Genomic DNA, 18,651 nt, shown 5'->3' on the forward strand with positions numbered 1-18,651 from the left:
TGACATCTGAAATGTCACCATGTGAAATACCAACAGTTTCAGGATGCCAATGGTTATTTTTAAGCTGCTGGTAGGGGCTGTGGTTAGGTACCAGTGGGGGGAGATAGGGATAGGAGGAGGAATACTTGCCAGAATGCTGCAGCATCACAGATCCACGCTGGAAGTCCATGTCACAGCAGAAGACACTAGCCGCCTCTGCTGTCTGGAGAACCGAAGAGACCATTAGATCACCAGGGGCTTTTTGTCAACAGTGTAGCATGTCAACATGGCATCCCGGGTAGACACAAGGAATGTTGACATGTTTTCAGGTATACCTGATGACTGTCAGCAAGTTCTACCACACCCCTATCTGACGACCCCATACAACTATAATATCCAAAGCCCTCTATAACTGCTCCAGCACTAATCCTGCTGTTGGTTTGCGAACAAATGGCATACCGCACTACCAGAGATCCTTTCTTTTATTGGTCAATGCTTTACTTTATCTCCCCCGATATTTATTTCCATTTAACTCAACCTTATTAATATATACCGATACAGAGGCGTAAGTCATATGAGGTGCCCTGAGGCAATATAGATAGTGGTGCCCCTTCAAACACACATACATGCACACACTATTTGTGACCACCATATGTGCTGTAGCACCTCTAAATCAGCCCCTGCTCTTCTCTACCCACATTACTCACTCCCCACACCTTTGAGCCCTTGCACCTCTCACTCCCTGGACCACTCACTAAAATGCAGTGGCCAAGAGGGACTCCATGCACTGAATTAGTCAAGAGTATCCCTTACCAGGTGGTGAGGTGCTGAAGAACAGTGCAACAGCATCATGTGATTGTGGATGGATCCCAGTCACAGCCCCAGGAAGACATCAGAAGACTGGTGCTGAGGACACACAGGAGACACCTTTCAGCACCCAGCTGTCCCTGGAATTGTCCATCAAGAGTGAAGACCAGGGACCACGGACAAAACCAAGCAGCACAGTGGAAGTGACAGAAGTGGTCATGGAGGGTCCCCATGTCATTCCCTTCAAGTAACAGCCTCCTCACCAGCGGAGGGTATTGAGAGGGCAGGTACTACGGAGGACACCCCAGTCCTGGCATTAGGACACTGAGGAGACCTCACAAGACACGGCCACGGTCTGAGTGCATCTGGAGCATGTAAACTCTAAAATTAATATGGAGAATTACTAAAGTTCTTAGGACATCTGTGGCTTAATATGTGGGCCCATCTACCACGTCAAGGTGAACCACATCAGACGTGTCTCTAGTATACACAGTATATAATAAATTAGTATCAGGATATCATTGACAATCAAATGAAGACCTGTAATACACAAAATATTTACTGTATGTAACAGCATATCCAACCATTTTCAAACACAAACATCTTGCATATCTCAGCATTAACAAATTGTAGTACAGAAAAATACACAAAAACAGACTTGCATGTGACAGTCTACAGAGTAAGCACTAGAACAAGTGTTCCAAAGGGCTTAGTTTGTAATCTAAATTCAGGTACTATACATTCCTAGCAAATGACATACATTTTCTTGATAATATCAACTAAGGACAAAAATCAGCAAATCATGTCAGACAAAACACAGACAAGGAAAGTACATGATTTTTTAATGACATCTCTGCATAAAAAAATCCTTAATGAATTCAGCAAGAGCACCTAATCATCTCTCCTTATATTTCCTTCTGCTTCACTTACATTTGTGTTGCAAATTATGGATTAAAGTTATTGTAATTTATTTAGGAAAAGTTGCACAAATTGGTTCATTTGAGGGATGGCACATAGGTATCTGGAGAAAACATACTAGGAAAGTATACAAAAATACTGCTTTTTTTTTAACAAGCCTGTAATTCTATTCCATGAATGGTCATAATAAATTCATAACATTACCATATATTTAGTGATAATATTATCCACTGAGAAGATAATCCAAAAACTTGTGCTAAAATATATACAATAGATAAGAATATTGAACTTAGGGTCTGATGTTTGTAAGTAAAGCAAAAAAGCAAGCAATTGTCAAAACCATGTTGCCCTGCAGGTGGGGCAAATGTAACATGTGAAGAGGTATTTAGATTGGGTGAGGTGTGTTGAAACTGAACTCTAAATTGCAGTGCAAAAGTAAAGCTCTCTAACATGTGTGGGCTTCATGCAACAACAGCAGGTATTTACCATGCACAGAAAAATGGAAATGGTTTTGCTCCCTTTGTATGGCAACATGTTTTTTTTTTTTTATTTATTTACAAACATGAATCAATGGCAGAGCAATAGAGGGACCAGCAATTGTATCAGAGTGAATGCACTCTTACAGGTGTATTCAATTAGGCACTTTATTCCATTTTTAAGGGTGAATTGGAGGGCCGAGTTTTCGCCTAGGCAGAAAATTTTAAAACCTTGGAAAATTTCCGCAAATTAGCCGCCGATCCAGGTGTTTTCACCACTTTCACAATTAAATTGCATCAGTTTTTAACGCTTTTTGAAACATTATTTTGCCAATGTTATATAAAAAGCCTTTAATAGTGTTAAAACGGCTACAATCTAATTAGTGAAAAATGAAAAAAATTAAATAATTGAATACCCCCCTTAGCAGTCTACTACTGTATTCCTCATATACAACACTGGCTAAGGATGATTAGGTCCTTTTGCTGCCTTTATTACCATGTGATAAACTCAGGAGCATTGTGACATCATTATATTGCCAGCAGAGTAGCTAGGTGACATCCTCAAGAAGTTAAAACAAATAAATCTATGGCCCAGATCCTAGGGTTCTAATGGAATTAAGGGAGGGGGTAGCAAAGCCTCTGAATTATATTTTTGAAAAATCTTTCTTTTCTTGTATAGTACCTAAGGACTGAAGAATTGTAAAATTAGTACGGTATTTAAAAAAGGTAAGAGGGATGACCCAGCAAACTTCAGACGTCAATCGTGGGGAAATGATTTGAAACTATTTTAAGGAATGGTATCCAGGAACAACTAGAGGCAGATGAAATAATCAGTGGTATCCAGCATGGGTTTGTAAAATATTGTTCATGCCAAACTAATCTTATAGGTTTTTTATGAGGAATTGAGCATAAACTTGGACATTTGACATTGACAACAGGTATTTGACATTGTACCTCATAGGAGACTGAATAATAAAAGGAAGTGGGACTAGGGGTTCAAATTTGTAGCTGGGTAAGAAACTGGCTGCAGGATAGAGAACAAAGACTGGTTGTAAATGGCGCATTCTCAAGCTAGATACCAGTACTAAGTGGGGTACCACAATATTTATTACTAGAGCCTCTACTGTCTATCATATAACAGCAACCATCTTGTAATGTTAACTTAAATTAAATCTAGATGTTCTGAGATTACGAAAACAATAGGATGTGCTATGTAGAATCATCTTTGCACACCCTTTCCAAATCACAAGACATGTTGAAATGTTTGGGCCAAAGTTAAAATTAGTTAGAAATACCATACATGGACAGAAGGTATGTCCAAGATGATGTGTCAGGGAGTAGTAGTAGGAGTATCTACAGAAAATAGCATAACATATATGTATTGTAATTTGTAACAACCACACCAAGAGCAGAGAGTGGACGTACTCTGTGAGCCGTGTTACCTGAAGATGTCTCAGGATGTGCTTTTGTATGAAATAAAGAATAATGATTTTATAGAATGGTAGTCTGTAATTTCTTGTATCAGCATTACAATGGCAACTTGGATTTAAATGTCACTTTGACAGTTTACACTGAAAAAGAGATGATTATGAAAAGACATACTTAACATGTATAAATATATCAGAGGTTTGACAATCTCTTTGCTTTGAGGTTGGAGACAGGACACCTGGGCATGTGGAGGAGAGAGGATTCTTTTTACACAAAAAAAAAGGGTTAGAACCTATAACCACTATTTAGTCAGTGTTAAAACAAAATATATATTTCAAAGAGGGATGACAAATCTAGGTCAAAGGTTGAACTTTATGGACATCTTTTTAAATCTCAACTACTATGTTACTATGGTACCCGGAGCAATGGTCTGTTTTGCCTCCCCCCTAGTAATTTTTTCTTCTTATAGTAATACCCCTTACACATTATGCCACACAAACTATAGTGCCCAATACACAATATGCCACAAAATCTGTAATGCCCATTACATATTATGCCACACACCGTAATGCCTATTAGACATTATGTCACACACCGTAATGCTTATTTAACTTTATTCCACACACCATAATGCCCAACACAAATGCCACACACCACAATGCCCATAAAACATCATACCACACTATAATGCACATTATGCCACACACCTTAATGCTTATACTACACACTATAATGCCTATTACAGATTATACCACACACCATAATGCCTATTACAGATTATACTACACATCGTAATGCCTTTTACATATTATACCACACACTGTAATGCTTATTACATATTTTGCCACACACGGTTATGTCACTGACACCATTATATGTCCAACACAAAAATGCCCCTTACAAATGATGCTCCACAATAAAGCTTCTAATTACACATTGCCAGCGTTTTCATGGGAAAAGATGCATCTTCTCCTGGCCGCAGAAGCATTCTCGTCACTTCTGAGTAACGCTATACACACAATGGAGTAATTATACGTTTTTTTAAACCCCTCACTTCACATTGCTTTTTAGTGCCACTTACACATAATGCCTCAATAGTGCTGCTTACATGCAGAATGCCCCCTGTATTGTTGCTTACACATATAATGTCCCCCTCTAGTGCCACTTGCACACATAATGCTCCCAGTAGTGCTGCCTACACATATAATGCCCCCTGTAGTGTCGCTTATACATATAATGCTCCCAGTAGTGCTGCTTACACATATAATGCTCCCTGTAGTGTTGCTTAAACATATAATGCCCCCACTAGTGATGATTATACACATAACGCCCCCTGAATGCCGCTTACCTACATGGTTTTTTTTTTGCCAGAGGGTTACTTGCTCATTGCCAGGGGTTTCTTGCTCAACGCTGGGGGGTTACATGCTCATTGTCAAGGGGGTGGTTATATGCTCATTGCCAGGGGTGGTTACAGGTTTGTTGCCAGGGGGGATTAAATATTCATTGCCAGGTAAGTAACATGCTCATTGCTAGGGGAAGATACCTGCTGGTTGCCAGGGGGGGGTAAATTCTCATTGCCAGGAGAGTTACAGGCTTGTTTCTAGTGGAAGTTACATGCTCGTTGCCCGGGAGTTAAATTATCATTGCATGAGGAGCTACATGATCATTGCAAGGGGTTGCAGGGGTACAGCATACCAGTGCTCCCTGAATCCGCACTCCTGGGAAGCGCTGGGAAACCTGCGCTCCCCTGACAGACACTAGAGTTGCAGGAAAACCTCTAGTGTCTGTCTCCTTTAAGGCATCGGGCAATTTTGGAGGGACACAGGGTTAACATCTGCATGTGGACAGAGACTCTGCACTCCTGCTACCCCACCAGTCTCCATCTTCCAGCACATCGGAGGAGGGAGGAGAGGGGGCCGGTGGTGCGCCTCAAACTTGAGCTTCACCAGAGCCACCTTTCCTACACCCTTGTTCATCCCACAACTATTAGAATTTAGAAATTAAAAAATACCAAACTAGTCCAGTGCATAGTAATACAATGTACACTAAATTTTGCATAATTGCTGAATTGGGCAATTCTAGCTGTGCAATATAAAAAAAAGTATAAAAGTGTATATTAAACAACTGACTAGATACAGTTGTGCTCATAAGTTTACATACCCTAGCAGAATTGATGATTTTCTGGCCATTTGTCAGAGAATATGAATGATAACTCCCAAACTTTTCACTAAACTCAGTAGTTGGGTGAAGCCATTTATTGTCAAACAACTGTGTTTACTCTTTTTAAATCATAATGACAACAGAAACTACCCAACTGACCCTGATCTAAAGTTTACATACTCCAGTTCTTAATACTGTATATTGCCCCCTTTAACATCAATGACAGCTTGAAGTCTTTTCTGGTAGTTGTGGATGAGGGTATTTATTCTCTCAGATGGTAAAGCTGCCCATTCTTCTTGGAAAAAAGCCTCCAGTTCCTGTAAATTCTTGGGCTGTCTTGCACGAACTGCATGTTTAAGATCTCCCCATAGTGGCTCAATGATAATGAGGTCAGGAGACTGAGGTGGCCACTACAGAACCTTCCCTTTATTCTGCTGTAGCCAATGACAGGTCGACGTGGCCTTGTGTTTTGGATCATTGTTATGTAAGTTGGAATGTCTAAGAATGTCCCATGCGCAGCTTCCGGGCTGATGAGTGCAAATTTTCCTCCAGTATTTTCTGATAAGATGCTGCATTCATCTTGCCATCAATTTTGACACAATTTCCAGTGCCTTTGTAGCTCACACATCCTCAAAACATCAGCGATCCACCTCTGTGTTTCACAGTAAGAAAAGTGTACCTTTCATCATAGGCCTTGTTGACTCCTCTCCAAATGTAACATTTATGGTTGTGGCCAAAAAGTTCAATTACTCCAAATTACTTTGTTCTTTGTACTTTGTACCAGAAGTTTTGAGGCTTGTCTCTGTTCTGGAGTATTGTAAGTGGGATGCTTTGTGGCATTTGCGTAGTAATGGCTTTCTTCTGGTGACTCGACCATGCAGCCCATTTTTCTTCAAATGCCTCCATATTGTGCATCTTGAAACAACCACACCACTTTTTTTCAGAGAGTCCTGTATTTCAGCTGAAGTTATTTGTGGATTTTCCTGGCAGTTGTGGCTGAAATGTTTGTTGGTCTACCTGAACTTTATTTGGTTTCCACAGAATCCCTAATTTTCCACTTCTTAATTAGAGTTTGAACACTGCTGATTGGCATTCTCAGTTGCTTGTATATCTTTTTATATCCCTTTCCTTTTTTATTCAGTTCAATTACCTTTGACAATCTCTCCCCATAACTCAGAATCCAGACACATCAGTGCAGCACTGGATGAAAGATGCAAGGGTCTTTCAGAAGACCAGAAACTCACTGACCTTTTACACACACACACACACACACACACACACACACTGATTACAAGCAAACAGATCACGGTGAGGATGGTTACCTTTAGTAGCCATTAAAACCCGTTTTGTGTGCATGTTATCAGGCCAAAATCTCCAGGGTATGTAAACTTTTGATCATGGTCATTTGGGTAGTTTCTGTTGCCATTCTGATTTAAAGAGTTAACACAGTTATTTGACAATAAATGGTTTCACACAACCACTAACCATGAGTGAAAGAAATGTTTGTGAGTTATCATTCATATTCTCTGACAAATGGCCAGAAAATCATAAATTCTGCTAGTGTATGTAACCTTATGAGCACAAACGTATTATCCAACAGTATGACAAGTTAAAAACAGGATTCCTGATTACTGGTAGCTATATAGTAAATATTATTTTTTTGTGGAAGTATTTAGAACACTGTTGACATTATGCTGATTATTAGAGCTGCTAAGGGACCTATTTTACCATCGGGCAACAGGAAGTCCGTGATAACTAAGTATCAAACTTGCAGCAAGTTGCAATGGTGTATACATAACTACCTGATAATTTCAGTATTGCTCTGGTGCTGGAACAGCTTTTCTGAAGAACAGCTGTCTCTGTGATGCCTAATAGTGCTACATAAGTAGCAGTGTTACTTACCTCTGCCTTTCTGCTTTGATACATACACACACAGCTGCAATGAACACCATGCAGTGGTGGTGGAGGGACCTACTTGGATCATTCTGTGCAATTCCAGAATTAATTCCCTGGGGCTCTGGGAACCAATGCAATCTGCAGATGTGTTTGTTCATACAAACAATCTCTGAAAACTTTCAGTTTGCCCCTAATAGTGGGCATTACACAAAACATGCATAAATGAGCATTTCCACACATGTGATAGGAACCTATTCTTTATCACCTAAGGACCTATGTGAGATAGATTAACAGAACCTGGCCATAAATATATCTCGGTAGGGTTTCTTGGTGCAAAGACAGAAAAATAGACCTGACCAAGCAGTAACACTGATTATATGTAAATGTATATAAAGCATACTTACCTACTTTTTTTCTCCTCTCCAGGAGAATCCTGGAGAGGACTTGTGGATCTATGGGGAGGTTGCAGGGTTAATATAAGGCAAAATTACATACAGTATCTTGCATAAATTTAGACACATCCCGGAGAGCGGCGATTGCTGCTATTTGACCAGCGGATGTAGGAGACTTGCCAACCTTTCCAGGGGACTGGTTGCCCATTTGACTTTCATATGCCTACCAGCCATTCCAGGATGGTATGCAAGTATGATAAAAAGGAAAAATATATCAGAACTTATATTATGAAATTAATGTACAGCTGGAATAAAATTGCACAATGAATGTCAAAACAGCAACCACATTGCTAGAAATAACATACTGTACAACAATAAAAATTAAATTAAAATGAAACACAATTAAGTCTATTTTCCAGGCATTTTTTACCGGCAATTAGCGTCCGCATCCCTCTAATTAGCAGTCGTATATTACATACAGCTGCTTAGTTTATCAGGAATCACCATTCGAATAAATGGTGATTCCTAGTCGTTTCTTTCGATGGCATATACATTCGTATTTTTTATTTTATATATTTTAATACGAATATGAATGTTCCATGAATACGAATAGAAATTGACGTATTTTTCGGCATGGTAAATGCAGAAAATACGAATACGCCTGAAATATGTGTATTTCGGTTACTAAATTTCCCCCTAAACATAAATATTATGGATATCGAAATTTTCACCTCCCTGGAAAGTGATTATACAGATTAAAATTAATATTGTGTAAATGTAGATGTTTTTCCCTTTAGATCAAGTGTTGGATTTGAAACCGAAACCAAAAGGTTTTGGCCATGTTTCTGGCAATCTCAATCTGACATTGAAAGATGCTGGATTGAGGCAGGAAGGACGGCGCTGGGTGAGCAACAGCATCTTACATGGCACTATCCTCCTGTCCGCCGCCTCCCGTACCCACCCGCCGTACTCACCTGTCCCGCTGCCGAGCCGGGTGAGAGCAGTTCACCCATCCCGGCTCCCGTTGCCTCCCGCCGCCTCCCACCGCTGCGCTCACACGGTACCCGCACCTACTGGGTGAGCATCAATCAGCGTCCAAATCCGACATCCAGATTTGGCCACTGCATTGAATAATGGATGACAGATCCATTCCGTCAAAAGAATTTTAGAATGGATCCGGCATCCATTGATTATACCCCTAGTCTTAATTTTCGAAATTAACACTGATAAGGATTTGATAAACATTTGTCGAATTATCTAGGAATAATTAGGAATTTTTGGAAAGCTAGTTGACTTTAGAATAAAACCAAAATCACATAAAAGAGAAGACAGCCAGGTAGAATAAGGACATAATCACATAAAAAGAAGCACCTTTTCTGTTCTCATTTTGCTCGCTTGTCAAACTCATACTTCCACATTTGCATTCGATTTGCCTTTTGTTTTCTATGGTAAATTTTATTGTGTTGACTTTTCACATGAAGGAGTCGAGGTCCCCAGTGTTCTGGCGATGAGAATTACAAGTACCAGACGGGAATACAAGTTATCTTTAACCCACCATAAGGAAAAAATAATAATTTTCTTAATTAGGCAGAAACACTTGAGCACGGGGTCTGTGGACCATGTGAAGAGGCAAACACAATTTAACATTATGTTTATTTTCATTAAAATGTTTAAATAGAAATCCGTTCTGTGAATAAAGGTAATTTACAATTACCTGACTGTTGGTTACTTGTGCTGCATTGACCTCCATCCCTAGCCTGAAAATGGTAAAAATCATTTGCACAGTCAGTGAGGTATTGTCTTAATTTAATTATCTGAGATGGAAACAGAGCTGTGATTTATTCCATTTAACATCCATTCAAATACCAGTTTAATGAAAAACGGAGGTGTATTACTGATATTATTGTGAAATATAAATACTGAGTTCAGTATCAAATGAACATGGTCCGATGTGGCTATACACGTATTTCTGTACATTCAAAAGGAACATTTCAGACCATCTAACAAGATAACACATTTCTGCCAATTCAGAGATAATGCAGCAGTGTATTACTGCAGTAATCCCGTGCAGTATGCTAATCTAGTATGTAAATAAGCACACTTCATCAAATTAGGGTTTCACAGGAAAACCAATAAACTAATAAATAGGAATTGACAGGTAAAATATTGCAATTTCTTTTCCCTGACATCATGCAGGTTACAGTAATAGTTTTCTAAATATTCATTATCCGGATGTGGCCTAAACAAACATTGACAGGAGAGAGGTAAAAGACTGAGAGTGGTATTAAATGTTTTAAAGGCTCATATGACTAAAATGTTTCTTATTTGCATGTGTTAATAACATTCAAGAATTCACATGAATGCTCAGAATAAGGTCATATTCTGTGTGTTGAAAATAAACACTGTTAAGCCCCATACTAAGCGATATAGTAAAACATTTCATTCAGAAGGGCCCTTCTGAGCGATATCTTTTACCAGTTGGCATAGTGCAGTGGTCAGGGAACTGGGGTAAATGACCCCAAATGGGATAAAAATGAAATTCCTGGGGGTAATGGACGGTTGCGCTGCGGAGACACAGCCGGGCATGCATATGAATCTATATACATGCCGGCTGCGTCTCTGCAGTGCGACCATCCATTACCCCAATAAATTTCATTTCATTGCATATAGAATCTATATATATAGATTCTACATGCATGCCTGCTGTGTGTGTTGCAGTACTGTAGTGTACAAGGACATGACGCAGTGCAGTGGGTCAGGCCCTTGTGTATAACACGCTTCCCTGCATGATGCCCCCGGCCCCACCTCCAAGTCCACCCGCTTCTTCAGTAGAGTCTACTAGTTGCTGTGCCATCTCGGCAGCGCGCAGTCTGTACTGCCACTGTGGTGAAGAGTTTCGTTTCCTGGTTATAGGCTCCTGTCAAGGTATAAGTATCTCTAGTCTAGGGAAAAAAATGGCACAGACTGTCACTACAGTATATCATCTTGAAATACTAACACTATTCGTTGCCTGGATGTCACATACACAGCTTGGCAGCCATTGATGATGATGATGATGATGACGATTACCATGTATGGCTGTGTGTGGTACAAATTTAGTACCACACACAGCCATACATGGTAATCATTATCATCATCATCAATGGCTGCCAAGCTGTCTATTGTGCTAACAGGATATATCATCAATTTCTGAGGGTACAGTGTGTATTACAATTATATGATTTCCTTCCTTTCAAATTGAGGGTGACGTCGGCGCATCTAAATATATTTTGGAGTAACAGGTAAAAAAGTTCCCTGACCCCTGGCCTAGTGTGTACACTGAATATCGTTAATGATGTGTGCGCCTGTCATTTGTTAATGACCCCCTCCCTCATCCTGCACGTACTGACAATGGAGATCCTCATTAATGACCGCCATGCTGTCGCCCCTCCATTCTCTTTTTGCATAAATAAGTGTGTATGCATGTCAATGCCACCACCGGGTTCCCACCAATGCCAATATCGATGAGGTGGGAGCTTAAGGGAATATGTTTCCATGGCCGAGCACTGAATGGAGCTGTACTTGACCTACCTATGTGGTGCACCTCCATGTGGTCTTATTTTCTGCTTTGTAACAAACCAGGGAATACTTTAGATCAGTAACATTTATTTATTATTATTTATTTACAGTTTCTTATATAGCGCAGCATATTCCGTTGCTCTTTACAATTGAAAGCAACAGTCATTAAACAAACTAGGTAGATACAAACCGACATGGAGGTAGGAGGGCTCTGCTCGCAAGCTTACAATCTATAGGGATAATAGGAGGGATCCATAAGGATAGAATTCCATAGCATGACAGTCCCATCAGATAACAAGACAGTCCTGATGGGATTCAATTAGATATAAATGCTACTGGAGGTTGTGTGGGTGTTCCTGAATATGATCAGCTTGCCTAAAGAGGTGAGTTTTCAGGGAATGCTTGTAGTTTGGAGGCTAGAGGAGAGTCTTAGTGTGCGTGGAGATGGGACCTACAAAGTGTTAGGGTGGAGTGTGTGGGAACCCCATTCCGGATGCCCAGCAGTCCCATTTGCCTCCTGCAAACTAAGGCTTTACCTGTAGCAGCCATGTTTGTGAGGGCAAATTAGGTCCACCCCCACTCTGGTGCCGCCAGGTCTAAAAAGGGACAAGGCTGCTGCAGCAGGCTAAGCACCACAAGGATTCGGTCTGGAAGGGACTGACCACATTTACCCCCTTATGGAGAGTATTGCCCCACACATGCAACAATGCACAAGTTCTAACTAGGGATACGAGTCCCAAAGGACAACGGGTGTAACAATACACAAGCTGTAACCTAATAACACAATCCTATTAAGGGAGAGAGCACAACACCAAGGGTTATGCTAACAGTCCCAGGCACTCACTGGGTTATGCAACAATGCACAAAGATGGAATAATAAGCAGAAACCAAAAAGATCCTGAACTGCTGACTGCCCAGCAGAAGCCAGAAGAAGATGGCCACCACCGGACTGTCCCAGAGACTCCTGCGCGACCATCCACACCGGAGCCCAAGGACACAGCCGGAAAGTGGTAACGGCCTGGCCGCCTCCTAAAAAAAGGAAGGATCAGTGGTCGCGAACCTTTTTTTCCCATACTGTATTTCTATGTGATTAATTATACATGGAGGGTTCAAAGCCAGAGTGAACCTCGTATGTTAGAGTTAATTATAAGAATACAGTTTATAAGAAGGTTTAAGAAGTAGGTGTGATGAATGGGAGCCATGTCTGATTGGTAGTGATTTTACACCAGTTTTCGCATTCATAGAAAGGTAACAGGATTCCACTGAACAATGGCAGTGTTAGTATGATATGAGCAATATAATGGACTTGGTTCACTCTAAGGGGTAAATTTACTAAATCTATTAAGGGTGGGAATGTTACTCATAGCAACCAATCAGATTCTTTATATCATTTTTTAGGATGCAATAGAGAAATGATAGCTAAAATCTAATGAGTGTGGATTATTAGCTACTTTCTAAATAGACAGTCAATAGGTTGATACAAAAATGTCAACATGCAATAGGTCGAACGGGTCAAAAAATCGACATGGAAAATGTTGGCATGGTCAAAAGTTCACCAATGGCAAAAGATCGACAAGGTCAAAAGGTCAACATGCAAAAGGTAGATACATGAAAAGGTCGACATTAGTTTTTCAGATATTTTTGGGTGTCAATGTCGACATGGACCCCCAATTAGGATAACACGTTCTTGCTTCACTCGCCATGCTTCGGGCTTTGGGGACTTCATTCTCAATTGTAGTCTACGTGAATGGTGAAGTAGGAAAAAGTCCAAGAATTGGGGGGGGGGGGGGAATGGTGAATAAATGTGTCTACCTTTTTACCCTATTGACCTTTTGACCCTGTCTACCTATTGCAAGTCGGCCTTTTGGTGGCGACCTATTGACTATCTAGACAGTAGATGTATCAACCGGAGCCAAATATAATTGGTTGCTATGAGCAACAACCCCACTTTTCACTTTTAGAAGCATTAGTAAATTTACACAATCCACATGGTTGCTTAACAAATTTGTACATTTTACTCCACTGTCACGGCTTGAATAATCCGGACTGTCGGCCCACCATACCACACCCATTGTGACAGGGTGGAAATCCACCACATTTGAAGAAAGGGCTTAACTTCTGGGGTTTAGGATAGAACTACACTCTTTCTTTAGTTAAAAGAAGTTAAGGTATATTAACTTGTTCTGTGGATACAGGGGGCAGATGGGAGGGTGTGCATCTTTTTGCATCTTATAGAAACTGACTTGGGTAAATGTTAACTTATGGCATAAAATCTTGCTTGACACTTGTCATTCTCAGTAATCATCAACTTCAGTCCAGCTTGTGAGGTTTCTTTTATTTATAGCGCTGCTTCTCTCGAGTGATCTGTTCAGCAAACAATGCTGCGTGGTCACCTGCGGGGAACACAGATGGAGAGGCAACAGAAAGCATCTCAGTGCTGCAATAATTAAGCTGGGAGAGTCAACTGTGCAGCTCTGTCCCACAGGTAGGTTTGGGTTCAGGGCAGAAGAGGGTAGATAATACAACATTCTGTACTGACACAGAGGTTAGTATCGTTGCCTTGGCTTTGTAATAGGAGGTGTCTAAAACTGCGGTTTTGTCTTTTTCTTAATTATTATTATTACATTTTTATGTGGTGTGAGGGGGGTTAGATTTCGGGAATCCGAATACACCCGGACACCCCCAATCTGAGCCCTTCATCGGATCTTGCAAGATATAAGTTCCATGCTGTCGGCGCCACCTTTCACTCCAGTATTGGCGAGGGAAATGGGTGGACCGGTCTCTGTGCTCTGGGGCTGTGTTGTCTGTGGCTGTGTGGGGGTGGTGGGTGTAGTCCAGTCCTGTGTTACTGTACTGCCTAGTGCTGGTGTCCTCAGGGCCCTGCTAAAATTTTGGGGACGTGATCTAATCACGGGAGGCGTGGCCACCTCCCGCCTTAGTCCACGCCAACAAAATGTTTAGATGGGGGTGAAGAAACACTCTGAAGTTGAGGGAGGAGTTACTGGGGGGTGTCATGCTGTCAGTGAAATGCTCATGCTGAGCCGGCTGTCAGCACAGCACATGCTGTAGAGATGTGTGCTGTTGCTGCTGCCCAGGAGTGATGGAGGGAGAAAGGGGGGGGGGGGGGGGTCGGACCAGGGCCCTGGCCAGGCCCCTCCAGCAAAGCCTGTGCTGCCTATTGCTGGTGTCCTGTGTTGCCATAAGTCCATTAGACAGTCATCTACCCGAGGTTGGGATCCTGACTGTTAAAACACAAACAGATGGGTGGCCGACGGCCACCGGCTATTCTCCCTCATGGGGTTCCACGACCACCATAGAGGGAGAATAGAATAGGTGGCGAGTGTGGCGAGCGTAGCGAGCCCGCAAGGGGCGTTGTTGCGTTTGCCAATGCTGTCAAAATCCCGACTGTCGGAACCCTATACCACACCCATATTTTCTACACTGCATTGCTGTTATTAGTCTGATCCATTATCATGCATGTACGAGCAGTGCCAATGGACAATTCTCAGTGAGGATTGTTGATCAGCCCCCTACACTTTCCCCGGCTGCAGCTGATTTATGCACTTGGAAAGATCAGTGTTAGGGGGTGATTCTGTTTTGCACATTAAGCTCGAAACTCGCAGCTTACCAAGCACTAGAGACGCCGCCCGCCAAATACCCGCTGCTGATTCTCCTTGGACACAACACATCCCCTCGCATGCCTCCACTGAAATAATTTTATGGTCGCTGACCATCGAATGAATTCTCCTGCCTTCGCAAATAGAAGGAAACTGACTTTTATTTGCGTGCGGCTGGCCGAAGACGGGTCAGGCAGCTGATATCCTGTGACAGCAGCCGGCTTCCCTGGCAAACATCATCCCACCCGTTTAACAATTAGAACGCCCTGTGTTTTCATGGGGATGACCATAAAACTGTGGGTGTTCCTATGGGTGACCCCCATCCCTGCAGCTGTCCGCCCCCGGCCCTCCCCAATGTATGCGAATGGCTCAGCAACTATGCAAGCCATTCGCAAAGGAGAATTAGCAAATGATGCTATTATCGGCCGACTGTCCAAGCGCATACACGAGGGGATATAGCGACTAAAAGCGCATATGGATCATAAATGCAATAAAGCCACCGTTTGACAGGAAGCCAGCAAACAAAATACAAATGTGTTGGTTCTGAAGCGCTATAATATAGTTTGGGGGCGAAAACCTGCTCTTTTCTTGGTGTTAAAGAAGAAACACAGGCATGCCATAGCGTTTTTTTATCCTTGAAAAAGCTGCCCCTAGAGGCAGTGAAACGCGTTGGAAGCTGCTCACTCTCAAGGCCCCCAACTGCCATCGCTACACTGTTGTTCATCAGGATCCAACCAGCCGTCTTCACCTCCACATTTGGAGCCATTGCATGTTCAGGACATTTCCACCTGCTTTCCACACCATTGTGATTCCTACATAGGAGAAGTATACCATCCACCCTTTTCACTTCAAATGGAGAACACAGCTTGAAACAGCAGTCCTTCACGGATACAAGTCTCCTAAGGGACACTCAGCGGTAATTATACCAATCTCCTATTGTGGTTATTGAATCCAGTGGACAGCCATTTATACCCCCAGTTCAAAGAACTGCATCATTCCCTTTGGGATTTTTCCATCCAGACGGCAATAATAGGAACGGATCCCATTATATAGTGGCAAATACAGTGGGCCCTCGAGAGAGTTTTTATCCCCCATTTTTATTATTCATATGTTTATGTACATGAAATTTTTTTATTATTCCATGCATATTAAATGTTTTTTACATTGATTACAACTCATTGGTGAAGCGCTACTTCTTTTCTTTTTACGTTTTTTGAGGATAGTCTGTGACATCAGCAATGACCCCTTCCAGCCTCTCTCATTCACAGATTACTGAAAGCCTACTCCCTTCGGGTATGGGTCACTGGGTCGACCCAATTTAGGTCAAAATGCTTTGGGTCGACCACTGAAGGTGGACAGGTTAAGATTGACATGGCTAAGGTTAGGTTGACATGGCTAAGGTTAACAGTCGGAAGGTTGACACAAGCATTTCAGAAAAATGTCCCGAATGTTGACATGGACACCGTCTAAGTATATCGCGTCCCCTCACATGGCTCACTGTGCTGCATCCGGCACACTATTTTATTCTCCCACCAGGCTGTAGTGGATGGTAGGGCATGAAATACCGCCTGTTGGCACATGTCGGCTCAATAAAAAGTGAAAAACTCATGTCAACCTTTTGCCTGTGGACCTTTCCATTGTCGACCGAATGCTTGTGTCGACCTAAGGCCTGTCAACATTCAGTGGTGGACCCAATGTATGTCAACCTTAATAGGATCGAATTAATGACTGTATCCCCTCACATTTGCACAGACGGCAAGGTCTCTTCGATGTTTCTGGTGGAATTTGACGGTAGATAAGAACCACTTGGCCCTTCTAGTCTACACCTTTTGCAGAGGGTTCATCTCAAATTTGCATGGAGGTTTGATTGCCTGGCATGATAATCATGCCCGAATAAGTGGTTAAATGGAGAATAATATGTGTATATTTCATTTTCTTGTATATGTTGTAATTGTGATACTTACTATTTGTTTTTTATTTTGCTTTTTTCACTGGATGTATTTTTGGAGCATTTTTATTTTCATGCAGAGCGTAAATCTAGAATAGCACCATAATATACAAAATTTATAACAAACAATTAAAAAAGTGAGTGGAACAGTTACTACAAAACTTATGAAAGTTTTTTGTAATAAATTACTTCTAGTATTTTTTTTGTATAAAATAGCACATATATGGTCAAAATGACTCAGAATCTATCAAAGAAATCTATCCAAACTCCTCTGAGACAATTGGCAGAGGAAAGCTCTGGGCTGAGCTGCAGGGAGCTTACTCCAAATTCTGCTAGGTTCCATCAGCCATCACTGTTTCCCTTTTCTATATATTTCACAACTGAAATCTTTCTTCATGAGCTTGTTGACGCTTAAATAATTGCACAGTAGCAAGAACGTCTGTGCAGTGCACGAAAAACGGGTACAGCAATGCCTCATGAGGCGTGTTATAAGTCATGGTAGGCATGTGCTCATAGCACTTTCTCTCTGCATGTTGACCAATAACAGTTCAGATGGAGCTGTACTATCAGGATTTCGGGTGGCCAAGCCCCAGTAATGGCATTGCATCATACTTAACTTACCTACTTTGCTTTGTGTGGTAGGCACATAACCGATGACAAGGTATGCTGTCTGGGGGGTGTGGCATCATGATTGTATCATTGTGGCCCCACCCCCACTATAAAGTGCTGAAAAAGCAGGTGCTGTAAGTTGGTGGAGGGGAGGCCAACTTGTACTCTGTTGTGGTTTTTGGGAGCCTCCTGGCCATTCTGGGTGGGCAAGTACGTGTTGCATAATCCCAGAGGCGTGGCCAACACTCCTTAAAGAGATATATAATTAAAATATGTTTCACCCTATCAGCTGCACGGGTGTGGTAATCAGGATGCTGACGGTCAGTATCCCGACATCTGAATCCCAACTGCTGGTGCTCCCACAGGGGGGCAAGCGCAAAAAAGCTCCTTGCGGGCTTGCTGCGCTCACCACTCTGTGCTTGACATGCTGTGCTAGCCACACTGCGGGCTCGGTGTCTCGCTTCGCTCATCACAGGTTCTATTCTCCCTCTATGGGGGTCATGGACCCCCACAAGGGAGAAAAGCCCCTGTCTGTTGGAATCCCAACTGTCGGGCATCTAAACAGTCGGCATTCTGATGTCATTCGTATTCGTATTAAAAAAATACGCCTATTTTATACGTATTCATATTTTTGGGAGTTACTATCCCGAAAATACGTCAATTCGTATTCATGGCACATTCATATTTGTATGCCATTGACAGAATACGAATAGGAATCAATATTTTCAAGGCGTATTTGGCTTTAGCCTGCACAGCCATAGCCAGCACCAGGCTCAAAGAGGCGGTCCTGGTTCCAAAAAAAATCAGAGAACAAGCCAAATAGGGGTTCCCTGTATTTTTTAAAACCAGCACCGGGCCCCAGG

Source organism: Crinia signifera, chromosome 5 (assembly GCF_055691185.1).
Source record: "Crinia signifera chromosome 5, ASM5569118v1, whole genome shotgun sequence".
NCBI classification, from domain to species: domain Eukaryota; kingdom Metazoa; phylum Chordata; class Amphibia; order Anura; family Myobatrachidae; genus Crinia; species Crinia signifera.